Genomic DNA, 24,665 nt, shown 5'->3' with positions numbered 1-24,665 from the left:
CAAACTTCCTGTGAAAAGCCCAGGGCACTAGTAGTATCAAAGCTGCTGTTTGGTTAGACATCCCAGGCAGCCAAGAACATCCATTAAGTCTTTTTGTAGAGAATTGATGGAATTAAAATAAAATAAAAGATATGGGCTCTTCTTTTCAGGAATGTGAAATCTAATGGAGGAAATAAAATACAAGGCAAGAAAGTGGGGCAGTTACTAATGAAAACAGATAGGAACACCACAGTATAGCAGAGGAAACATGTAAAGATAGTCACTGCTAATTGGAAGTGTGCAGAGATATATACTAGTGTGCTAAATCAGTACAAGAGTGGCTAAGCGTAAAAGGGCAGGTGATGCTGTAACTTATGCAGTTTAAAAAGAAAAGATGATATTTACAAAGATATTAAAACCTCAAAATTCATTTTATGATCCATTTATTTTCTAGATTTCAATCCTGCTTGATCCTTATCTGCCTTTCTGGGATGAGAATGACTAGACACAACTATAAAATTCACATAGATTGGGAAAAGAGAAGTGACAGGAGAAGGATAAATAGAAATCAAAGAAGTCAGGGAGTAGTTCTATGGAGACTTTGCCCACAGTAATAGGGTTGAAATGTAGAGATCTCCAAAAGACCCAGGCCTAGAGATGAGAAATGAGACTAAGACCAAAGACACCACTATGTTAGAGTTGTCTCACTGATGTTTTTGTGAATTCAAGTAAAATTAAAGTTCCCTTCATTATTATTAAAATATTTATTATGTAAATCCAAGTTTTGTTTTTGTTTGTTGGGCAACACCTGGTGGTGCTCAGAGCTTGCTCCTGGCTTTATTCTTAGGATCAAACCTGGCAGATCATGATAATGCCAGAACTGAACCTGGGTCAGCATGTGCAAGATCAGTACCCTGCCCAGTCTCAGAATTACAAATAGTTTTAAAAGTTCTTTGAAGCATTTATCTACTTAAAGAAGAGGATTATCTTCCCCACAATTTATCCCAAGTTTAAAGAAAAGCTCAGTTCTTCCAGATTCAAGGTAAATCAAAAGGCAGAGATGTGGGAGGGATCCTGGTAATGTTCCTCTATTGCTGATAGATAGGGACTATTGGGAAATGACACTCTATTAAACAGGTCCAAAGACATGAAGATATTTAAAATACAGGACTCATCTGAGGATCTGGAAAACCATTAAGGTAGAATTCTAGGCCCAGATCATTAGTCACGTGGATCCACTTGGAGGAGAGACTCCAACAATGAAGCAATGGCCAGGAAGACTATCGAAAGAAGTGAGCAGAAATAGTACAATGCACAGGACTAAACTTGCCTATGGCTGACCCGAGCTCAATCCTTGACATTACATATGATCTCCTGAGCCCCAGCAGGAGTGATGCCTAAGTGCAGAACAGAGTAAACTCTGATTACTATGGCTATGGCCAAAAAACAAACAAAAAAACTACTCAAAGATGACAACCATATAGTCCCAAGTTTCACAGCTAGAATGATAGTACAGCAAGTTGGGCACTTATCTTATATACAGCAAACCAGAGTTCTATCCCAGACATCCCATATGAACTTCCATGCCAGGTGTGATTTCTGAATTGAGTCAGGAATAGCCCTGACTTCATTAAAAGTGGCACCAAAACAAAAACAGCAACAAAAATAAAAATGGTATATCATATCCATGAGCCATCTCCAACTATTTTTAATAATATGACCCTGCATAATAAAACTTCACTTGTTTGTGCTGAGCTAAGATTGTTGTTTACTTCAAACATAAAAAAGTAGGCATTAACTAGTTAATAAAAGACTTATCTGATTTGTCTCCAAATAAAGGCCCCAAAGATTTCAGAGGCAGTACTTTTTTATTTTTATTTTTATATAAAGCCAATTACTCCAAACTACAAATTTTAATATTAATATTAAACATATTCAGGAAAGATGTGCTGAAAAATTAATTATAACAATTACTAGTTCTTTAAAAGATGCATTTTCAACCCTCCATTTTTTACAAATTATTACTTTAAAAGGTATTGAAACCTGGATTAGAGTAATAATATAGTGGGTATGGTGCTTGTCTCTCTTTCATACAGCAGTCCTAATTTTATCCCAGCACCATACATGGTCCCTGCGTCTGCCTGGATTGATCTCTGATGAAGAGCCAGGGGTACCTGAAGGGCCCCAAACCAAGCAAATAAATAAAAAGCCTCATCAAGCATCCATGAAAGGAAGTAAATTATCCTAAGAGCAAACTCCTCTGTTAAAAAGGCCAAATGCACTAAAATTTAGACAGTTATTTACAAACACATTTTTATGCATTTCAGCTATGATCCTGTCTCTAACAATGGAGATATTAAAGTTAGGCCTAACTGTCTTATTAGGAATCCTCTTGATTTTTCTAGATTGGATTAATCTTATCTGTATTCTATGTATGGTAATAGAAAACATTAGAAAATTCTGAGACAAACAGTTCCCTCTTTTACTTAACTACCTACAATAAAACAAACAAACAAACAAAAGTTATTTTTCTCATCACATCAACTTCACCCCATGTGGCATCATTTAGCTATAAGTAGCAATATTAAATTCATCAACTGGACTTCTATAGAAATGGAAGTAGGTTTCCATAGAGGGGAATTATAATTGAGGAAGCATTAGAGACTCCATCTTGTTAATTACAGGTATAATTCTTTTTTTTAAGCAAAATAAGTTTCATTTCAATATGATGAGGAAGGAGGGAAGAGAGGATAAGAAAGGGGAGAGTAACATTCTCTCCTAAAGAAGAGAGAATCGCAGGACACATACCAGTATGAAATTATGAAAGAGAACATCTCAAAAGGGGAGATGACAATTTTTCTTTTTTAAATAAAAATTACGTTTTTAAAAACCATCTATTACATAGTCAATCATAATACATTTGTTTCTAAATAAGTTGGAGCAAAATTTAAAAAGAAAAGGATAGAAAATAAAAATGAAGCAAAGAAGCAGCAGCAGAAGTAATAGGAAGAAGAGGAAGAAGGAGGAGGAGGAAGAAGATGATGATAATGACGAAGTGGAGGAGGAGGAAAAATAGAGGAGAAGAGGATGATAATGATTGATTGATGATGATGATGAAGTGGAAGAGGAGGAAGTGGAATAATTTTTACAATTTTTTGTTGCTGTACTTCTCCTCTTCCTATGGTGGCACAGCGGTAAGGAATCTGCCTTGCGCGTGCTAGCCTAGGATGGACCGCGGTTTGATCCCCCAGCATCCCATATGGTCCCCCAAGCCAGGAGCGATTTCTGAGTGCATAACCAGGAGTAACCACTGAGCTCACCAGGTGTGGCCCAAAAAACAAAAAAAAAAATTACATCTTACAATGAGGTCATTAATTTGTTGTCAGAAGCTTTGCAAAGCTCTGCTAGTTGAACTTTCTGTTACTTTTTTTCTGAGCATTACGTAGTTGCAAATATACATTTGCCTCTAAATTGGTATGTCCCTATTGGGACGACAGTATTAAACAGCCTGGAATTCCAAGCACTGTGGCTGATACTGTGGCATTTCTGGGATCTTTTCTTCACTGTCAGACATTCTGGATGTATGAGAAAGTGAGGGAAGAATGCCCACACACTCCCTCCAAAAATGTTCTTGTGATGTTAATACAAATACTGGAATATCTGTAGTTTGGTCAGTTTGATGTCTCTACAGAGAGCTGTAGTTGAATGGCGAAGCTGGGCTATTGGTGTAATGGTGCTTATGGGTTCTGGGCACAGTTGTGTGGGGACGTGGCCACCTCTCCTCTAGAAATTGCCAACTTTTAGCTGTGTGGCTGGTGTACCCATAATTTGTCATGGCTCGATTTATAACTCTTCTAAGAATAGATTGAGTGTGCGGAGCTGGCCAGGTTCACATATAATCTACATTCAAGGGTCGTCCACAGGTATACTTCTTACAATTCCTCACACCCCCTTGATCTATGCTTTGTGTCCTAATTCTAAGGGATGTTCTCATGTAGATGTGTGTAATATTAAATTAGGTTTAGTCACTGACAGGTAATCAGAGCATACACTAGGTCTTCTAAAGAAATCCCCAAAAACAGTCAGTTCAGACTCAAGAGATAGATATTGTTTAAAAATCTTATGGCAACCTTTTTGCAAGATCTGTCCACCATCCTTCAGTAATTTATTTAACCAGTGATGTCAGCCTGAGTTTTATCCTCTTTCTCCCACTGATCTACTATTGTCAATCAGAGGAGTGACAAGGTAACTAAAAAGAGTGCTACCATGTGCCCCATCGATGCTTGACCCATCACTACATTGATGGTGACATGTTCAAGATTTAAAAAAAAATATTCACAAGTTCCTTTATGACAGGCATTGGGGCTATGCATGTTCCATGAAGAAAACAGTCAAGCTGGACCTAAAACTCACTTGATCTGTGTAGCATGGGAGCTTCTTCCTTCCACTTAAATTTGGGAGGGGTCATAGTTTTCAGAGTGAGGTGTAGTTTGCTCATTATAAACATCTGCCTAGGATTGTCAGATTCAATGCCTTTGCTCAGAAAAAGGGATTTCAGTAGAAGGAAGAGGATAATGCCAAGAACTTTTTACAAAGTGCTGAGACACATGCTGTGTTGTCACTTTGATCCAAGGTACTAGACAAGCTCCCCAAATACTGACATAGAGCTGTAAATAGCCCCAGATACCATCGTGTTACCCAAAACAAAAACAGGAACACATAAGAAGTAAGGAAAAATAAATGCACCTTTGAAAGTATGCTTCTCCAAGTAAACGAGACAGTGAGCAGAGTACTTTAATATAGATGAGATTATACATACAGCCTATGTTAGAATGTAGTTGACCCACCCCTAAATGTAGTGCTCACAAACTTTCTTTTTAAATCAGGTTTTCTGATGCCTTTTTAAAGCTGTAATAGTTTGGGACTTCCATGCCAGTCTTTTAATACAGTGTTGCTGAGAAAAATAGTTCACATGTTTTCCATGCAGTTTTATTAGTTTTTTTTTTTCATTTCTATTGAAGCAATATCGGTAAGGGTCCAGCCTTCTCTATTGGAGGTGGTGTTATTAGGTCTTTGCTTCCAGGGTTCATCACCAGGTATTGGTGCTGGGCTGGTCCTCAATCTTAAATTGGATACTGCAGTTAAGAGTATCTTTCAGATCATCTATGTTTTTCTGAGCCAAAATTCAAAGCCAACAGTCCCATACTAGATTACTTACCTCACTACTACCCATTTCTATTTTATTTCTCTTTTTATCCATCCCTTTATAACCCCACGTCCAAACTGAGAGTAAAATGGTAAAACTATCAATTTCTTTTTTTAGGTAGTATAGTTAATAGTACCTGAGTAAATCTAAGTTGGTTGTACCAATACTTGCTTTTAAACTGACAGCCATGGACCTTGGATTTGATAATAGTGTCTTTTGCGTGTTGTTTGTATTACAGAAAAATAGTTAAGTATCATATCTTATTCACTTGAGTAGTTGTAAAAAAATAAAACCTATGTTTGTATTGAGTACCTTGCAACTTGTGTTTTAGCAAAAAGAGAACTGAAAGTGCCTTTCGGAATAATGAGTTGTAAAAATAGAAATGGCAGAAATCCTGGAGATCTTTCATGGAGGAGTTTGAATTACCACCAGCTTCCTTCCTTTCAATCCACAGTGCAGGTGAAAGCTTGCTCTTTCGCGAAGGCTCTACATCACTATGCGGGAACTGTACGGATAGAGTAGGTGTCAGGAAGTACTCCAGAATCTATATAATTTTCTTCACAATTAAAATTTCTTTCTAACAATTGATAAGTGGACTCACAAGAGCCTAATTTTATAGAGAGCAGGAGAGAAATAACTATTACAAACAGGATAATCACGATTCACCACAGGAACATTTGCCAACATAAAATTTTGGCCCAAGGTACTAATATTGAGCTGTGGGTTACAGCTTTCAGTATGACTATGGCCACTTATAATTAATTGAAATGACTTCATTTTCTAATTAGTATTGCCACCCATCTAGAGCCTGGGGTTAAAAAGTAAGAAAGTGAAAAAAAGAAGGAAAAAACCCCTCAATTCTTTGTATACTAATTTCATGGTGCTTTTTATTTTTAATGTTCAGTTACTTTAAGGTAGTTCCAAGGAAATTAAATCTACAGCCTAAAATTTTAAGTGAGGCTTAAATTTATATTTTAAGATTTAGTTTCTTCTCCAAACATTTGTTTATAACTTGTTCTTTTTTCTGGATTGGGCCTTGTTACAAAATAGTAAAGCGGTATCATATTCAGAAAGAACTGAATTTCACTCCAAAAGCTTTTACATATTATCTAAATATGAAGCACTAATGCTTTGGAACTTTGTTCTTTCTCCCTTAGGAAGAGGTAAAGAGCTTAGAGCATATGCGTGCATATGCACCCGTACACACACACACATACACACACACACACACACAGGCCATGAAGACTTGAATCCACCCTTGATTAGCACTCAGGCTTTGGGGATTAACATTAAATCATTCAATCCTTTTAAGATAATTCATACAATGGTGATAATGACCATTTGCAGCTATCTTATTTAATGGGTCATTATTAATGCTAAGTGATCAGCATATACAAAGCTAACATAGGGTAGTAAGTAGAAAATTTAGTTGCGCTCCTTTGTATTTACAAAATTGTTAGTTTCTTGCCACTACAATGAATAGGTAGGAAATCTTTTTCCTTCAAATTGTAGAAAATAGAAAGCCAAGTGGCTTACTTCAGGAGGGAAATTACTTCAGGAGATCTCAGAAAGTATATGAATAATGTTGACTTCAAGCATGACTTACTCTTGACCCTTCAGTAGTTTATCTGGGCTCTCACTTCTGTCTTGGGCCACTGTGTCTTGGGCTTTGTTATCTCCTCTGCTGGTCTCAACATCTAGTTGGCTTCCTTTGAGACAACAAAATGACTGAAGAGAAATAGTTGGTAATTATAATAGGTTTCTGAACTTACAATGGCCAAAAATTAATTCACAGCCAACTGCACATCTTAAATCTGAGATATTTGGGGCAACACTTGCCATTGTTGCTTTCCTCTGACAAAAGGAGGCCACAGGTGGAAAAAGTTAGAAGCCCTTGTCCAGCAAGTAAATAGCTCTCTTGAGTTCTGTGGACTACTCTAGCAATCAATTGAGTGTGAGAGGGAACCGCAGTTGTTAGTGATAGCTGGCAGCCCAGGTAAAATCTGACTGAGATTGCACCAAACGTGAGGTAGGGCTGAGTTTGTGGGTAGGAGCACTTTATCAGTAGGCGCAAAGTCTAACTTTACTATGAGAAGTCATTATTTGTTTAAAGTCATGGGACCTTTCTGAGAAATGGGTCCTTGGATGCATTCACCCATATACCGACCAACACTGGCAATGGATCCTAATACAGAGGTTGTGGAGAGAACATCGAGAGATGAATCATGCGCAAGAACATAAAGGGATCATCCACCCTAAACATGAAATGTAAGCAGCTGTAGTCTAAATCATGACACTGTTCTGCTGTGATTTCATCTTGACGTTAAGACAGAGATGGCATAATGTTGTGCTGCCATTAAATTACACATGCTACTCTTCTAGGCTGTGGGAAACTGTATATCTCGAGGTGTCTGCAGCTCCATCTCAAGTGGAATGTCCTGTCAGGATGGTTTTGAAGTAGGAAATTTAGAAGCAGAAGCAGCAAACTAAAGATAAGACCTTTGAGTGACCCATCCTAAGGAGGCAGAAATTGGGTAGTAAATCATTCTGGGTGCTGAGGGGCTCCAGGGCTTAGTAAATTACTCCAAGGACCAAATGGTCCCCGAGAAAGCTGTAAAAGCAAAATCTAAAGGGCTACAATAACTTGAGGAATTTATCTGTTAATACGTGTAACAGGCTGCACCAACCAAAAACTGTTAATTACTGTATGTTCTCTGAAAAACACCATCTACACTATATGTGAACTAGGCTGAGATTCCCCCAGTTTGTGGGTGTATCCAGGTAGACGCTGCATCCATAAAAAAAAAAAAAAACTGGGTTACTTCCCTCAAGTTTCCTCTGGGATGCCATTTTCGTGTAATATTTTGACATAGTATACACCATGAAATATTTAACACAAAGTAATTTGAATTCATCTCAGATGACTTTTTCTAAGCAGTACAGAAATGTAAGTATAGCACCATTAGCTCTTTGGTGCTGTTTGGTTATGGGCTTTTTTTTTTTAAATTGTACCTGTCTTTTAAGCAATTAGGAACCACCCTTTCCTTAAAAGATAATGAACACCTGATAGAGAAGGGAGCAGGAATATTTGCTAGAAAGAACAATGTAGAGAAACAGGGTAGCAAGCTACAAATATTCCCTATTGAAGTATGACAAAAAAAGTAGCTAGCATAGCCCAATGAACTCACAATTTATTTATTTGTTCATCTAAAATGCTTTATTGAGGCAATTGTTGCAGGTAACCATAGGAAAGGGGGAGAAGAGATGTAGCAGTCTGGATGGGGAAATTGCATTAAAAAACTAGAGAGCATCAGAGTGGTATGGGAACTTGTGCCCCCATAAGCTTTGATAAGTTGTCACCAATCTGTGCTGGAGTTTCTTTTGATCTACACAGAGAGGGAAGCAGTCTGCACCTGCTGATTTCTTAAGGAACCAGAGAATTCAAGAAACTAGTCCTTGATTCTGATCAGAGTACAAAGTTTGTGGCCTATCCTCTTCACCAAAGAGGGGAATAGAAGAAAGACAGGTTTGTTGTGAGAAATTTGAGGGGAGAGAAAGAAAGGAACATGTTCTGGGAAATGAGGGGGTCTTGCAGAGAAAAGAGCCTAGTGTGGACCCCAAGTTGAGCAGTAGAGGATGTGCCCCATAAGGGAAGTACAGAAAGCAGACATCCTGATTAGAAACACAGGCAGGTTCCCAGTATGGTTATAGAACCCCCTCATTTCAGTAAAGTTACTATGGAGACTGGAAGCACTTGTTCCTATAAAGTGACATTTATAAGGTTTTACAAGATGCACCCAAAGTCTGGGAGAGCTTAGAACTGTTAACAATCTTTGATATAATTTTTATGATTGTTGTTCCTGCTCAGGGCTTCCGCTCTCATGAAGGTACAGCCTTCTCTTGGCCTGTCACTTCTTTATTTCATAGGGTCTCTAGTCTTCTCACTGTTTGCATACTTTAAAGGACTTCATGCTTTGCCTAAAACAGTGGCTTTTTTGAATCCACATTGCCAGGGACTTATCTGTGTGCCTGCATGTAACAGTAACAGTTTATAAAACTGTAGTGATTTAATTGTACAGCATTATAAATTAGTATCTGTAATTTTACCACAAAAATTCATTTTTATTTTTTATTTTCTGTCTGTTTTGCCCACCCTTCTTCCTTTTATCTTCCCACTGTGGTGTTCTGAAAGTATGAATATGACTTTGTTTTATTCTTAATTAGTTTTTTCCCAGACATGAGTAAAATCGTATGATGTTATTTTTTTTGACTTATCTACGAAATACAATACCTATGTGGAATATTCATGTTGCTGCAAATAGTATAACTTCACTTTCATAGTTGATAATAATGTTTTATTGTGTACATATAATTCATATGCTTTTTCTAATAATATATTGATGGACACCTAGGTTAATTAATTTTTATATTTCTAGTAAAATATTTTATCCAGAAAATATAGTGAACATTTGAAGTTACATCAAATTTATTTGAAAATATAAAGAACTTTTCTTTGGTATTTAACATGAAAAGATAGGCAAATTTTAAAATAAAAAATCTTTATTGACATAGTCATTAAGGAAAGGCAACTTTAAAATGAAGTAAGATAGACTACACATTCTAAATAGTCTAATTTTCTTTAAAAAGTAATAAAAGCAAATATTGGAATCTAAACTATAATATAATTCTTACAAAAATTAAAAAAATCTTAGTGAATTTTTACACTAAATTAAGTATTAATTAACAGTAATTAAGTAATGTTTTCCTGGGTATTTTACCAAGATATATAAAAGTATATATACTCACAAAATTTGTATCTGAATGTTATTGTAGATTCATTAATGAAAGCAAAAAAAATCAATTTTTTCCAGTCTTACTTATATGTTTGTAAAAAAAAAAAGAAAAAAAAAGAAGTAACTACATTTTGAACTGTCCTAATAATGAGAATGTATGAGGGAAATGGAAAGCCTGTCTAGAGTACAGGCGGGGGTCGGGTGGGGAGGAGGGAGATTTGGGACATTGGTGATGGGAACGTTGCACTGGTGATGACTGAAAACCAAACATGACTGAAACCCAAACACAATCATGTATGTAATCAAGGTGTTTAAATAAAAATATATATATATATAAAAAAAACAGTTTGGGTATCCTTTTGCAAGAGAATGCATAAATAAGTAGTGTTTATATTCACAAAAATGACTAAGGTTCAACAGCAGCATGAATAAATCTCAGAAACAACCTGCTAATGATGAGTTCACTCATATATAATACCCTCAGTATTTTCCTATATAGATAGAATTCCTTAAACAGTGATCGTGGTCATAGAAAATATGCCAATATCTGGGGATGTAGGTGCAGGGGAAGATTGCTCTATCCTCAGAGAGGAACACTAAAATCATATGCATGATCCCCTATTGAAAACTACAAAACTCTAGAAAAGGGATAAAAGGTGCTTGCCACAAAGGCAATCAGAGGATCAGAAAAATGGGGACACTGGTGGAAGGAAGTGGGCAATTAATAACAAACTTCACAGAAGAAAGGAAGAAAATACATGAGAGATCTGCCTGTGTTTCTGAATCCCTGAAGATTTCCTCAGAGGCCTAGGGAGCGCACCCCCAAAAAACTGCATTTTGAAGCTGCCCAGTAAGTACATTCTGGCTGCAGGGGCTGCTGCCAATAAGCTGAGGTCTCTGGCCTGTGGAGGCTCCGCCCTGCTGTGCCTTTGTTCACTCTGAGGACTGGCAACTAGAAGCAACAGAAGAGCTTCACGGCCACGCACTCTTTCTAACCCCACCACAACACGCAGGAAAAACCACACTACAAGCGTGACAATGGGGAAACCTCGCAGGCAAACACCATTCACAGAGAATGAAGATGAAAGCTCGGATGACCTAATAAATTCCAACCACCTGATTAACTTCTCAGATAAGGAGTTTAGAATAGAAATATGGAAGATGTTCGTAGAACTCAAAAAAAGCATAGATCGATCTGAACAGAACACAAAGACAGAAATCAGAAAACTCCAAATTGAAATAACAGATCTGAAAAAACACGGTTGCTCAACTGAAAACTTCAATGGATAGCCTCGCCAACAGGGTATCAGCAGCTGAGGAGAGAATTGGAGTACTGGAAGATGTGATGCAGAAAAACTCAACACAACAGAAGAAATTGGAAAAGAACCTTAAGACAAACGAACAGGCAATGGAAAAAGTACTCAAGGAATGCGAACAGATGAAAATAGAAGTCTGACAAACTCAACAGAAACAACATAAGAATCATTGGAGTCCCAGAGACCCAGGTAGGAGATATCCAGGAAGAATCAACTGTCAAAGACATCATCAAAGAGATACTCCCAGAGTTAAAGACTACATGCAATCACATCCTGCATGCCCAAAGAGTACCAGCTAAAAGAGACCCAAAGAAAAACACCCCAAAAACATCCTCGTTACAATGACAAATCCCATAGATAGAGATAGAATACTAAAAGCAGCAAGATCAAAAAGGGAAATTACATTCAAAGGAGGATCCCTAAGACTTACAGAAGACATGTCACAAGAAACTCTCAAGTCCAGAAGACAGTGTGGGATATTGTGACAAGACTGAATGAAATGAATGCCTCACCGAGAATATGCACCCAGCAGTATTAAAAATGAATTAAAAATGAAAAGGGGGAGATTCCTACGGGTACTTTAGAAATTCAAAGGGTAATCAGAGTTGACTTTATGCCACAAAACAACACGAGAACCTGGGGAAAATGGATGGCTTCTTGGACTTCTTAAACATCGCAAGGCTAAGCCAAGATGTTCTGGCATATTTGAACAGACCGATCATTGTGGAGGAAATGAAAATGGTAATCAAAAGTATTCCCCCAAACAAAGCCCAGTCCTAGATGGATTCGCAATTGAATTCTTTAAAAACTTTCAAGAGGACCTACTACCAAATCTTTTCAGATTCTTCCAGGAAATTAAAAAAAAAAAAAAAAGAATTGTATTGACAAAGCTAACATCAGCCTGATACCAAAGCAAACAAAGATGCTATGAAAAAGAGAACTACAGAAAAATACCCTTTATTTTTCCTTTTGGGGGGTGGGAGCACATCTGGTGACACTCAGGGGTCACTATTGACTATGCGCTCAGAAATTGCTCCTGGCTTGAGAAACCATATGGGATGCCAGGGTATTGAACCGTGGTCTGTCCTAGGCTAGCACCAGCAAGGCAAATGCCTTACTGCTCCTCTCCACCCTCCGGCCCCAGCAGAGAAATATCCTTGATAGCACAGATGCAAAGATTCTCAAAGACATTCTGGCAAATAGGATCAAACATCTTATCAAGAAGGTCACACACCAGAATCAAATAGCATTTATTCCAAAGGTGCAAGGATAATTTAACATACGTAAATCAATCAACATAATACACCATATCAACTAAAGAAAAAAATAAAAACCATATGATCATATTAATAGATGCAGAGAAAGCATTTGATAAGGTCCAACACCCATTCACAATAAAAAAACAACTCTCAACAAACAGTGGACTCCTCTCTGATTGCCAAACCTAAAACGTAAACAATTCATGCCTAAAGTTTATAGAGCCCTCTTATATATTATTCCTCCTCCCCACTTCAGAAATATTTCTATAATTTTATTCCCCCTATCCTGATTTGTTATCCCTCCTTTTTTAACCCTCTTTACCCTCCATTCTTAACTCATTAGGTACTGAGATCACCTCCTGCCCCAATAAGCCACCACCTAGCTTCCAAAGCAAAAGGGCACCCTCTCAGCCCAAATCTCATGCCCCAACAAGAAACTACAACCAACATTCCTCTGATCCATGCTTTGTGGCCCCTCTCCTCATGTTCCCTCCAAATGTGGACTGTTGCATGCTACTGGATTCAGCTCCAGAAGGACCCCCAGCTGAAGAACACTATTTGATACCTTACTGCTGCAAATCATTTCTCAAACTAACAAGACCACAGTGTTTGAAGAAAATGTAGTCTGGATTTCACCCCCTGCAAGCATATCTCAAAAGACTTATATTTTCCTTATTTTCATAATTCTTTTTTAATAAATATTTTAATTTTGAACCAAAGTGTATTTTATTATAAATAATTTACAGTAAAATTTTAAGTATATAGTGACATTGAATCGAGGCCATTTCCATCACCAATGTTGTCTTCCCTCCCCACCCCATCCCCATTCCCAGCGTGCATCCCATATTCTCCTCCTTTGCTCCCTAGGTTGCTTAGTGTAATTGTCCCCTCTGTGTCTAGCTTGTTGTAAATTGGGTATCGATCCTGTTGTCATTGGTTTTGGATTTGGTACGTAAGTCTGATTATTTTTTATTTCTACTCAATATTCATATGACTGTTTGGTCTTGGTAACCTCCATTATTTCCCCCCTCAGTTTGAGAGGCAGAACAACTTGTTTCAAGTTATGTGGGTTCTGTTTGAAGGAAACAAGGAAAAGAAAAAGAAAGAGAAGGGCCCGAAGAGATAGCACAGTGGCGTTTGCCTTGCAAGCAGCCGATCCAGGACCAAAGGTGGTTGGTTCAAATCCCGGTGTCCCATATGGTCCCCCGTGCCTGCCAGGAGCTATTTCTGAGCAGACAGCCAGGAGTAACCCCTGAGCACTGCCGGGTGTGGCCCAAAAACCAAAAAAAAAAAAAAAAAAAGAAAAAAAAAGAAAGAGAAAAGGGGAGCATAAATCAAACAAGCAAAAAATGGGAGGGGTCCTTCTTAAGGCTATAAATATCTGTTTAAGAGAAGAAAGGGAAAAAGGAAGAAAAACATAGTAACAACACTAAAAAAATATCAAACTAAAAACCAGAAAAGCAAAACAGCAATAAATACAACAACCAAACAATAACCACATTCCCTAAATAAAAACAAAACAGAGCTCAAAACATAAAGCAAAATAAAGCAAATAAAATAAAGAAAACAAAAACAAAACAATAAAAAAATTAAGTTGTGCTTTTTTTTGCACAGGCACAGTAAATGTTGGGGAGATTAGAAAGAGAATTTTCTTGGCCCAAGAGATATAGGGTTTCTCCACCCTTGAAGTATAACTGTCATGTGCATAACTTCAGGTTCCGTACCTGTTTGTTTACTCTCCCCTCGGTCTTTTTGTGGTGTCTGGAAATTTTCCACTCAATCATGGATGATGAGATCAGGCCTCTGTAACTAGTGGTCTTAGTATTTACACAGGCCATAGGATGGAGCTTAGGATAGAGTCTTTCCTTATGGTTCTAAAAATTCTGTTCCATCACTGTTCTTTTAATCAGTCTTCTGTAGTTGGTGGTCTTGGTTTTTGCATGGATCCTAGGTCAAAGCCTAGGATGGAGTCTTTCATTATGTTTCCAGAAGTTCTGCTCAATTGCAGTTGTCACAGCTGACTGTGACAACTCTGGAATTAGAGATCTTCGTTGTTGTACAGATCATAGGCCAAAGCCTAGACTAGGGACTTTTTTGTTGGTCCTAGAATAAGTTCTGTCCAGTCATGTTTGTCAGTCAATCTTCTGTAATTAGTGACCTGGGCTTTTACACAGATCAAAGGATAACATATCTTCTGGTTTCATCTTACGATGGTGAGGTAAGACAACCTGTTCTTAGATCAAGTTGTTGCCATTTCATCATTGTCAGGGAGTCATATCAAATCTGGCGCATGTTGGAATCAGAGCAGTATTAAGAACGTCCCAGAGGGAGTTTGGTTCCTGGAGCTATTGCATAGAATCATGTCAGTTCTATATCTGAGATCTAGGGTTAATGTTTGGATGGTCGCTGTCTAATCATATGGAGTCTAAGTTGAACCACATGACATATGTTCAAGGTGGAAGGTATCCCTGTATTGTAAAATGTGTAAGTTCTTATCCTTTATAGATAAGCACTTGTTCCTATATGTAAATTTTCCCCCTTTTTCTTATGCCTGTAGAAAAATAATTGGTGCTGTATTATATAGTTGGTGCATTTGAATGTGAGATTTCAAGGCACCATCATCTCTGTGCCCTGGTTCAGCTCTGAGCATTTATCCCAGGCAAGACATTTTCTTGTAGGTTTTTGTACCAAGCAGAACCAAAACAGGTGAATTAAGGAAGAGAAGAAAACAAAATCAGGACATATACATATATGCATATAAAAAAGGAAAAAAATAAAAATGAGTATATAAAACAAAAATGATCAGGCTTGAAAAAATGAGTTTAAAAGAAAAGTAATTAAAGGAACAAAGTGATGCGGAGACTACCTTACATTTGAATATAAACAGGTTAAGAGGTAATATTCTGGAGGTCTTAAACTTATAAAGAAAATATAGGCTTCCTCATTGTCCTTTGGGGTATTCTTGTGGGACAAGATGTGGGGCTGAGTGGGTGTCCCTTTGCTTGGGAGCTGGGTGATGGCTTGTTGCTGGAGGAGGTTGGTCTTGATACTTAATGGGTTAAGAACTGAGGGCAAAGAGTGTTAATAAGGTGGGTTATAAAATTGGGATTGGTGGGGTGAAGGGATAGTAGAATTTCTGAAGGGGGGAAGAGGGATAGTATATGGGAGGGACTATTATACACTATAGGCATGAATTGTTTACAACTTAGGTTTGCCTCTCATAGAGGAGACCTCTCTCTATGTACTCATGCCCACATAAAGACATACATTAGTGATCTATTCTTAAGATGTTGTTAGAGGTCTGACCCTAATAGGGTGGGTCTGAGCTCTTAAGGACTGATTGAATTAAGATAAATCATAAGCTTAAGTATAGCTTAAAAAAGAGAGGAAGGGAGAACAAAAGACAAGAGAGAGGAGAATAAAAAAATAGCTAAACATAGTAAAAAAAATCAAAGAAAAGCTAATAAATTAAATAAAAAGATTGGGTCGGTGTGTTGGAGTTGGGAGATTTTCCCAGTCTCTGGGCATTTTGTCAGTGATGGGGTTGGACCCTGCTAAATGAAGATTTCAGGGTTAGATAATGGATGGAGCAGTTTAGAATACACATAGGTTTCGCCTCTCGAGTACTAAACAATGCGTTAATGAGGCCTACCTGTGTAGGTGGCTACCCTATATAGCAGGGGTCTTCAAACTACAGCCCGCGGGCCACATAGTATTGTCCACTGCATCTTATGTATCGAAGTTCCTTTCCTAAAAAGAAACGATCAGTGTGGGTTTTATTTGACATAGATTGAATTGACGATGATGAGGAAGAAGAGTAAGTAGAAGAGAGTAGAGAAGGAAAGCAGTAGGGAGAAGAGAGAGAGGAAGAGAGAGAAAGGAGATGTTAATTTGCCCAAATGTGTTCAATGAATAGGTCCTGTAATATAATTCTGTGGTTCACAGTTGACTGTTTCAGTGGTCTAAATGATCATATGCTTCAGGTCCTAATAGAGGACATAAACCTGAGAAAAATAAGAGTATATTTGGAGTGTTTTATCAAGACATTTTCAAAAATTACAATAAATATGGTATCATGTATAACTGAACACTGAAGTGTCAAAATTAGGGTGTCCACCCTTTGTATCCAAGAATCCCTATGGACAGAGACGCTGAGAGGTTATTTTATATCTAGTAAGAGTAACACACTAAAACATATTGTTAGGAAATGCTGCCGCTGGAGTCACTGGCTTCCAATCATATTCTTCACCTGTATCTGTGTATAAGCTCCCTGAGATATTATTATAGACCTTTGTAGTAAGATGCTGATTACATACCTGTTCACTCTAGACAGTTGTTCCATTGTTGGTGGTTTCTCTATGTATGATGGGTAGTCGAGGCTTTGTGTTGTTCCTCTTTCACTTGTTTTGAACACTTCTCCCCCAGTAAGTGCTGACAAGTACAGTGCTTGGAGTTTCTACCCTATTAGACCATTGAAATTGTTTTTGGAGTATTATATGTATATATGGTATATAATCTAAGTACCTCAAAAAAGTGCTATCATTCTGTATTTATCCTTCTACTTCTGACTTACTTCGATTAACGTAATGTTTTGTAGATCCATCCATGTTACTGTAAAATCCATGATTGTGTCATTTCTAACTGCTATGTAGTATTCCATTGTGTATAAATTCCACATCTTCATGATCCAATTATCTGTTATTGGGCATCAAGGTTAGTTCCAGATCTTGGCTATTGTGCTGAATGCAATAAATAGTGATGTGCAAACATATTTTGGTATGAATATTCTTCCATCTTGGGGGCAGATACAATTGCTGGGTCACATGGAAGCTCAATTCTGAGTTTTCCAAGCACCCTTCATACTGTTTTTCATAGGAATTGGATCAGGCAGCATTCCCACCAGCAGTGGATCAGATTTCCTTTCTTACCACAACCCCAGAACAGACATTGGACCCATTATTTCTGATGTGTGCTATCCTCACTGGTGTAAGGTGGTACTTCATTGTTGTCTTGATTTGGATTTCCCTAATGACAAGTGATGCTGAACATGTCTCATCGCCATCTGCCGGTCTTCCTTATAAAAAATGTCTATCCATTTCCATTCCTCATTTTTCTATGCCTTTATTAGCTTTTGTGGAGCTCACCTTTCTGAGTGCTTTGTATATCCTAGATATCAGCCCTTTATCTGTGTGTCAATATGGATAATTTTTCCCATTCTGTAAGCTGTCTCCTGGTTTTAGACAGTGTTTCTCTTGCCATACAGAAACTCTTTAGTTAGATGTAATTCCATTTATTCAGGTTTGATGTACTCTTGCCATTGGAATTCCATCCTCAAAGACTTTTTTTGAGGCATATGTCTTGGAGCTTTCTTCCCACTTTTTCCTAGATGAACTTTATATATTTGGGTCTGATTTCAAGGTCTTTAATCCATTTTGAGTTGATTTTTGTGTAGAATGTGAAGTATGGATCAATCTTTAGTTTCCTACAGGTTGTTATCAAGTTGCTCCAACATCATTTGTTTGTCTTTGTTTCATATCAGGTTTTTCAAATATTAGTTCGGTTCTAACCCACTGGTCTGAGATTCTGTCTTTGTTCCAGTACCATGCTGTCTTGATGACTGCAGCTTTATAATAAAGCTTCAGGTTAGGTAAAGACATGCCACCCAGTTTCTTGGTTTTTTTTTTTTTTAGTATGGATTTGGCTAGTCTAGGTCTTTTGTGGTTCCAGATGAACTTTATATTTGATTGTTCAAGTTCCTTAAAAAATAATGTCTGAATTTGGATAGAGATTGCATTGTATCTATATAGAAAGTTAGATAATATAGATATTTTGATTATGTTGATTCTTTCTACCCATGGGCAGGGGATGTTCTTCCATTTCCTTAGGTCCTCTTCAATTTCTTTCTGAAGTGTTTCGAAGTTTTCATGGTATAGGCCCTTCACTTCTCTTGTAAGGTTGATTCCCAGGTACTTGATATTTTTTGATACTATTTTTAATGGGATTGATTCCTTAATGACTTTTTTGTATGCTTCGTTAGATGTATAGAGGAATGTTATTGTCTTTTGTGTAATGATTTTGTAACCAGCAACTTTGCTATATTGTTTTATTGTTTCTAGGCATTTTCCTGTGGACTCTTTAGGGTTTTCTATGTAGATCATCATATCATCTGCAAATAGAGATAGTTTGACTATTTCTTTCCCTATCTGGATTCCTTGGATTCCCTTCCCTTGTCTGATAGCTATTGGAAGCACTTCTAAAACTATGTTGAATAAGAGTGGAGAAAGTGGGCAGCCTTGCCTTGCTTCTGACATTAGTGCAAATGCTTTCAATTTTTCACCATTAAGGATAATGTCTGGTAGTGGGTTTTTTTTTATAGATAGCTGTAAATATCTTGAGAAAAGTTCCTTCCAATCCTATTTTGCTGAGTGTTTTCAGCATGAATGGGTGTTGGATTTTGTCAAATGCCTTCTCTGTGTCAATTGATATGATCATATGGTTTTTGTCTTTCTCTTGTTGATGTGATGTATGATGTTGATTTATTTGCATATGTTGAACCATCCCTGCATTCCTGAGATGAAACCCACTTGGTCATGGTGTATGATCTTTTTGATGTAGTGTTGAATTTGGTTTGCTAAGATTTTGTTGAGGATATTTGCATCTATGTTCATTAATGGGATTGGTCTGTAGTTTTCTTTCTTGATGAGGTCTTTGGGAATGAGTGTGATGTTTGCCTCGTAAAAGGAGTTAGGAAGGATTCCTATCTTTTTATAGTTGTTTTTCAGTGTTTTCAGTGGTTGTAATTCTTCTCAAAATGTTTGATAGAATTAATCTGTAAAACCATCTGGATATGGACTTTTGTTCTTGGGAGTTTCTTGATTTTTGATTCAATTTCCTCAGATGTGATTGGCCTGTTAAGGTTTTCTATATCCTCCTTTTCCAGTCTTGTAGATGATATTTTTCTAGAAATATGTCAGCTTCTTCTGGGTTCTCTAATCTGAGTATAGTTGTTCATAATAAGTTCTCACGATGTGTTGGATTTATTGGGGTTCTATTGTAATCTCTCTCCTTTCATTTGTGATCCTGTTTACTTGGGTGATTTCCCTCTTTTTTTGGTGAGTCTTGTCAGTGGTTTATCTATCTTGTTTATTCTTTTGAAAAACCAACTCCTGGTCTCATTGATTTTTTTTTGTATTGTTTTCCTAGTCTCTATGTTGTTTATTTCTGCTTTGGCTTTTATTATTGCTTATCTTCTGGTTATGTTTGGGTTTCTTTGTTGCTGTTTTTCCAGCTCCTTAAGGTGTCCCTTTAAACAGTTGATTTTGTCATTTTCCTCTTTCCTGACATATGCCTGTATATCTATGAGTTCCCCAAATGATTGCTTTTGCTGTATCCAACATATTTTGACAGCTTGTCTCCTCATTATCATTAGTCTCAAGGAACCTTTTCATTTTTCCTTTGAGTTACTCTTTGATCCAGCTGTTGTTGAGTAGCATGTTGTTTAATCTCCAGGTGTTGGATTTTCTCCATAGCTTCTTTTTACAGTCAATCTTGATCTCTGTTGCATAATGATCTGATAGGGTGCTTATTATTCCAAATGAATTTCAGAAATGTTTGATTCACTTCTTTGAAGAATGTCATGGGTATCTTTAGAGAAATCACATTAAATCTGTATAATGCTTTGGAAAGTATTGCCATTTTGCTGATGTTAATCCTGCCGATACATAAGCAGGTTATGCGTTTCCATTTCATAGTGTCCTCTTTTATTTATTGAAGCAGTGTTTTATAGTCTTCTTTCTATAGGTCCTTCATGTCTTTAGTTAAGTTGACTCCAAGATATTTGAGTTTGTGTGGCAATAATGCAAATGAGGTTTTTTCTTAATGTCCATTTCTTCCCTATCATTATTGGTGTATAAAAAGGCCATTGATTTCTGTGTATTAATTTTGTAGCTTGCCACCATGCTATATGAATCTATTGTTTCTAGAGCTATTTGGTAGAGTCTTTAGGGTTGTTTTTTTTTTTTTTTTTTTGGTTTTGGTTTTTCAGGCCACACCCATTTGATGCTAAGGGATTACTCCTGGCTAAATGCTCAGAAATTGCCCCTGGCTTGGGGGGACCATATGGGACGTGGGAGGATCAAACTGTGGTTGCGATCTTTCCTTGGCTAGCGCTTGCAAGGCAGGCACCTTACCTCTAGCACCACCTTGCCAGCCTCATCTTCAGGGTTTTCTAAGTAGAGTATCATGTCATCTGCAAACAGTGAGAGCTTGACTTCTTCCTTTTCTATCTGTATTCTTTTGATATCTTTTTCTTGTCCAATCGCTATAGCAAGTACTTCCAGTACTATGTTGAAGAGAAGAGGAGAGAGCGACAGCCTTGTCTTGTACCAGAATTTAGAGGGAAGGCTTTTAGGTTTTCTCCATTGAGGATAATATTTGCCATTGGTTTGTGGTAGATGGCCTTAGCCATATTGAGAAATGTTCCTTTCTTTCCCATCTTGCTGAGAGTTTTAATCAAGAATAAGTGTTGAACCTTATCAAATGCTTTCTCTGCTGCATCTATTGATATGATCAGGTGATTTTTATTTTTCTTGCTGTTGATGTTGTGTATTTTGTTGATAGATTTATGGATGTTTAGCCATCTTTGCATTCTTGGGATGAAACTTAGTTGATCATAATGAATGAACTTCTTGGTGAGGCATTGGATCCTATTTGCCAGGATTTTGTTGAGGATCTTTGCATCTGTGTTCATCAGGAATATTGGTCTGTAATTGTCTTTTTTGGCAGCATCTCTGTCTAGTTTTGGCATCAGGGTGATGTTGTTTCATAAAAGCTATTTGGAAGTGTACCCATTTTTTCAATTTCATGAAAGAGCCTGGTCAGGATTGGTAGTATTTCCTGTTGCAAGGTTTGAAAGATTTCAATAGTGAATCCATCTGGGCCTGGGCTTTTGTTTTTGGGAAGAAATCTGATGACCGTTTTAATTTCCTCAACGGTGATGGGAGTGTTTTTATATGCTACATCTTCCTTATTCAACCTTGGAAGGTTGTAGAAGTCCAAGAATTTATCCATTTTATCCAGATTCTCATATATGGTGGCATAGAGTTTCTCAAAGTAGTCTCTGATTACCCTTTGAATCTCTGCAATATCTGTAGTGATCTCCCGTTTTTATTTCTAATACAAGTTATCAAGTTTCTCTCTCTCTTCCTTTGTGAGTTTTGCCTATGATCTATCAATCTTGTTTATTTTTCAAAGAACCAACTTTTGCTTTCGTTGATCTTTCGGATTGTTTTTTGGGTTTCTACTTCATTAGTTTCTGCTCTAAGCTTTGTTATTTCCTTCTGTCTCCCTATTTTTGGTTCCTTTTGTTGATCATTTTCTAATTTTATGAGCTGCGTCATTAGGCTATTGAGGTATGTATTTTCTTCCTTCCTGATGTGTGCTTGCAAAGCTATAAATTTTCCTCTCAGTACTGCTTTTGCTGTGTCCCATACATTCTGATAGTTTGTGTCTTTATTGTCATTTGTTTCCAGGAAAGTTTTGATTTCATCTCGGACCCACTGGTTGGTCAGTAGCAGGCTGTTTAATTCCAGTTGTTAACATTCTTCTTCTGTGTCCTTATGTAGTTAACATCTAATTTCAGAGCCTAGTGGTCAGTGAAGGTAGCCTGCAAAATTTCTATTCTCTTAATTTTATGGAGAAAATTTTATGGAGGAATGATTTATGTGCCAGCATGTGGTCTATCCTGGAGAATGATTCAAGTACATTGCCGAAGAATGGGTATCCATGTTTCTGGGGATGAAGTGTCCTATATATACTAGTCCTCTTTCTTCCATTTCTCTTTTCAGGGCTAGTATATTTTTGTTGGTTTTCAGTTTGGTTGACTTATCAAGTTTAGACAGGGCTGTGTTGCGATCTCTCAATATTATTGTGTTATTATTGATGTCCTCTTTCAAATTTGTCAGTAATTGTATTAGATAATTTATTGGTCTCTCATTGTGTGCATATATGTTTAGTAGTGTGATTTTTTCCTGTTGCACATATCCCTTGATTAGTATGAAGTGTCCATCTTTGTCCCTTACAGCTTTTCTGAGTCTAAAGTTTGTGTCATCTGATATTAATATGGCTACCCCAGCTTTTTTAAGGGTGTTGTTTGCTTAGATGATTTTCCTCTAGCCTTTGATTTTGAGTCTATATTTATTCTGACTATTCAGGTGTGTTTCCTGTAGGCAGCAGAATGTTGGATTCATCTTTTTGACACATTTAGCCAATCTGTGTCTCTTAACTGGTGCATTTAGCCTATTGATATTGAGGGAGATGATTGTCATGGGATTTAATGTCATCTTTGTGTATAAGTTTGGCATGTCTGTTTGTCTGTCTTGTCTTAAAGTAGACCTTTCAGTTTTTCCTTTAAGGCTGGTTTGCATCTGTGAAGTTTTTGAGATGTTGCTTATCCATGAAGCTGTGTATCTATCCTTCAAACCTAAATGTGAGTCTAGCTGGGTGCAGTATTCTAGGTAAAACCTCCATTTCATTCAGTCTTGTTACAATCTCCCACCACTATCTTCTGGCCTTGAGAGTTTCTTGTGACATGTCTTCTGTAAATCTTATGGATGCTCCTTTGAATGTAATTTTCCTTTTTGATCTTGCTGCCTTCGGTATTTTATCTCTATCTGTAGGATTCATCTTTGTTACTAGGATGTGTCTTGGGGTGTTTTTCCTTAGGTCTCTTTTAGCTGGGACTCATTGGGCACGCTCGATTTTATTGCATGCAATTTTTATCTCTGGGAGTTTCTTTGTGATGATATCTTTGACTGTTGATTTTTCCTGGGGATCTCCTTCCTAGATCTCTGAGACTCCAATGATTCTTATGTTGTTTCTGTTCAGTTTATCATAGACTTCTATTTTCATCTGTTCACATTCTTTGAGTACTTTTTCCATTGTCTGATCATTTGCCTTAAGGTTTATTTCCAATATCTTCTGTATGGAGTTGTTCTGCATTTGTTCTTCCAGTTCACTAATTCTGTCCTTAGCTGCTGTTACCGTGCTAGAGAGGTTTTTCATTGTGTTTTTCAGTTCAGCTATCGTGTTTTTCAGATGTTATTTCAGTTTGGAGTTTTCTGATTTCTGTCTTTGTGTTCTATTCAGCTAGGGCTATGTTCTTTGATTTCCATGAGAATCCTCCATATTTCTATTCAAAACTCCTTATCTGCGAGGTTAATCATATGGTTGCTTTTTTTTGGGTCATCAGAGCTATCATCTTCATTCTCTGTGCTTGGTGGTTGCCTGCGAGGTTTCCCCATTGTCACACTTGTAGTGTGATATTTTCTGCGTGTTATAGTGTAGTTCATTCATTAGAAAGAGGCTCTTCTGGAGCCTTTAGGAGAGCGATTTTACTGGGCCCTTCTCTGCCCACTCAGGAGAGGTTCAGGACACAGGACAGTAGAAAAACACTCACAGGCAACATGCAAGTCTCTCCCAATTGGTAATCACACAGCAAGGCCAGTTTCCTCCCTCCTGACTTCCACAAGTCAAATTGCTGGGATAATATGGCAATTTAATTCTAAGTTCACTGAGGACTCTTTAAACTGTTTCCCATAGGGGTTGTATCTGACAATATTTCCATCAACAGTGTATGTGAGTTCCTTTTTCACCACATCCATGCCAGCTCAGATTTTTTTTACTATTTTTGATATATGCCATTCTCAGTAGTGTAAGGAAATATCATACTATTGTCTTGTTTTGAATTTATCTAATAATAATTGATACTGAACACTTTTTCATGTACTTATTTACCAGCAACTTGTCTTTCTTTAAGAAGTATCTGTTCACTTCCTTTCTCCTTTTTTTAAGAGTTCTGAATTTGTTTCAGTGTTTTTGTGAGTTCTTGATATAACATAGATATATCAAGCCTTTATCTGATGTGTTGAATGGAAATATTCTTTTCACTCAGTTTTTTTTTTGTGTGTGTTTATGTGCCACAGTGAAAAGAGCCAGTTAGCATGTGTACAAGCAATGCAGCTGAAGTGTACAGTCTTTGAATGCCAGAGTTCTGAGCATTACAAATGGTGGTGTTTGTGATCATCAAAATAATCAGCAAAGTGAAGGGACAAAT

The sequence above is a fragment of the Suncus etruscus genome, chromosome 2 (genome assembly GCF_024139225.1).
Source record: "Suncus etruscus isolate mSunEtr1 chromosome 2, mSunEtr1.pri.cur, whole genome shotgun sequence".
NCBI lineage: Eukaryota > Metazoa > Chordata > Mammalia > Eulipotyphla > Soricidae > Suncus > Suncus etruscus.
This window is presented reverse-complemented; position numbering follows the sequence as displayed.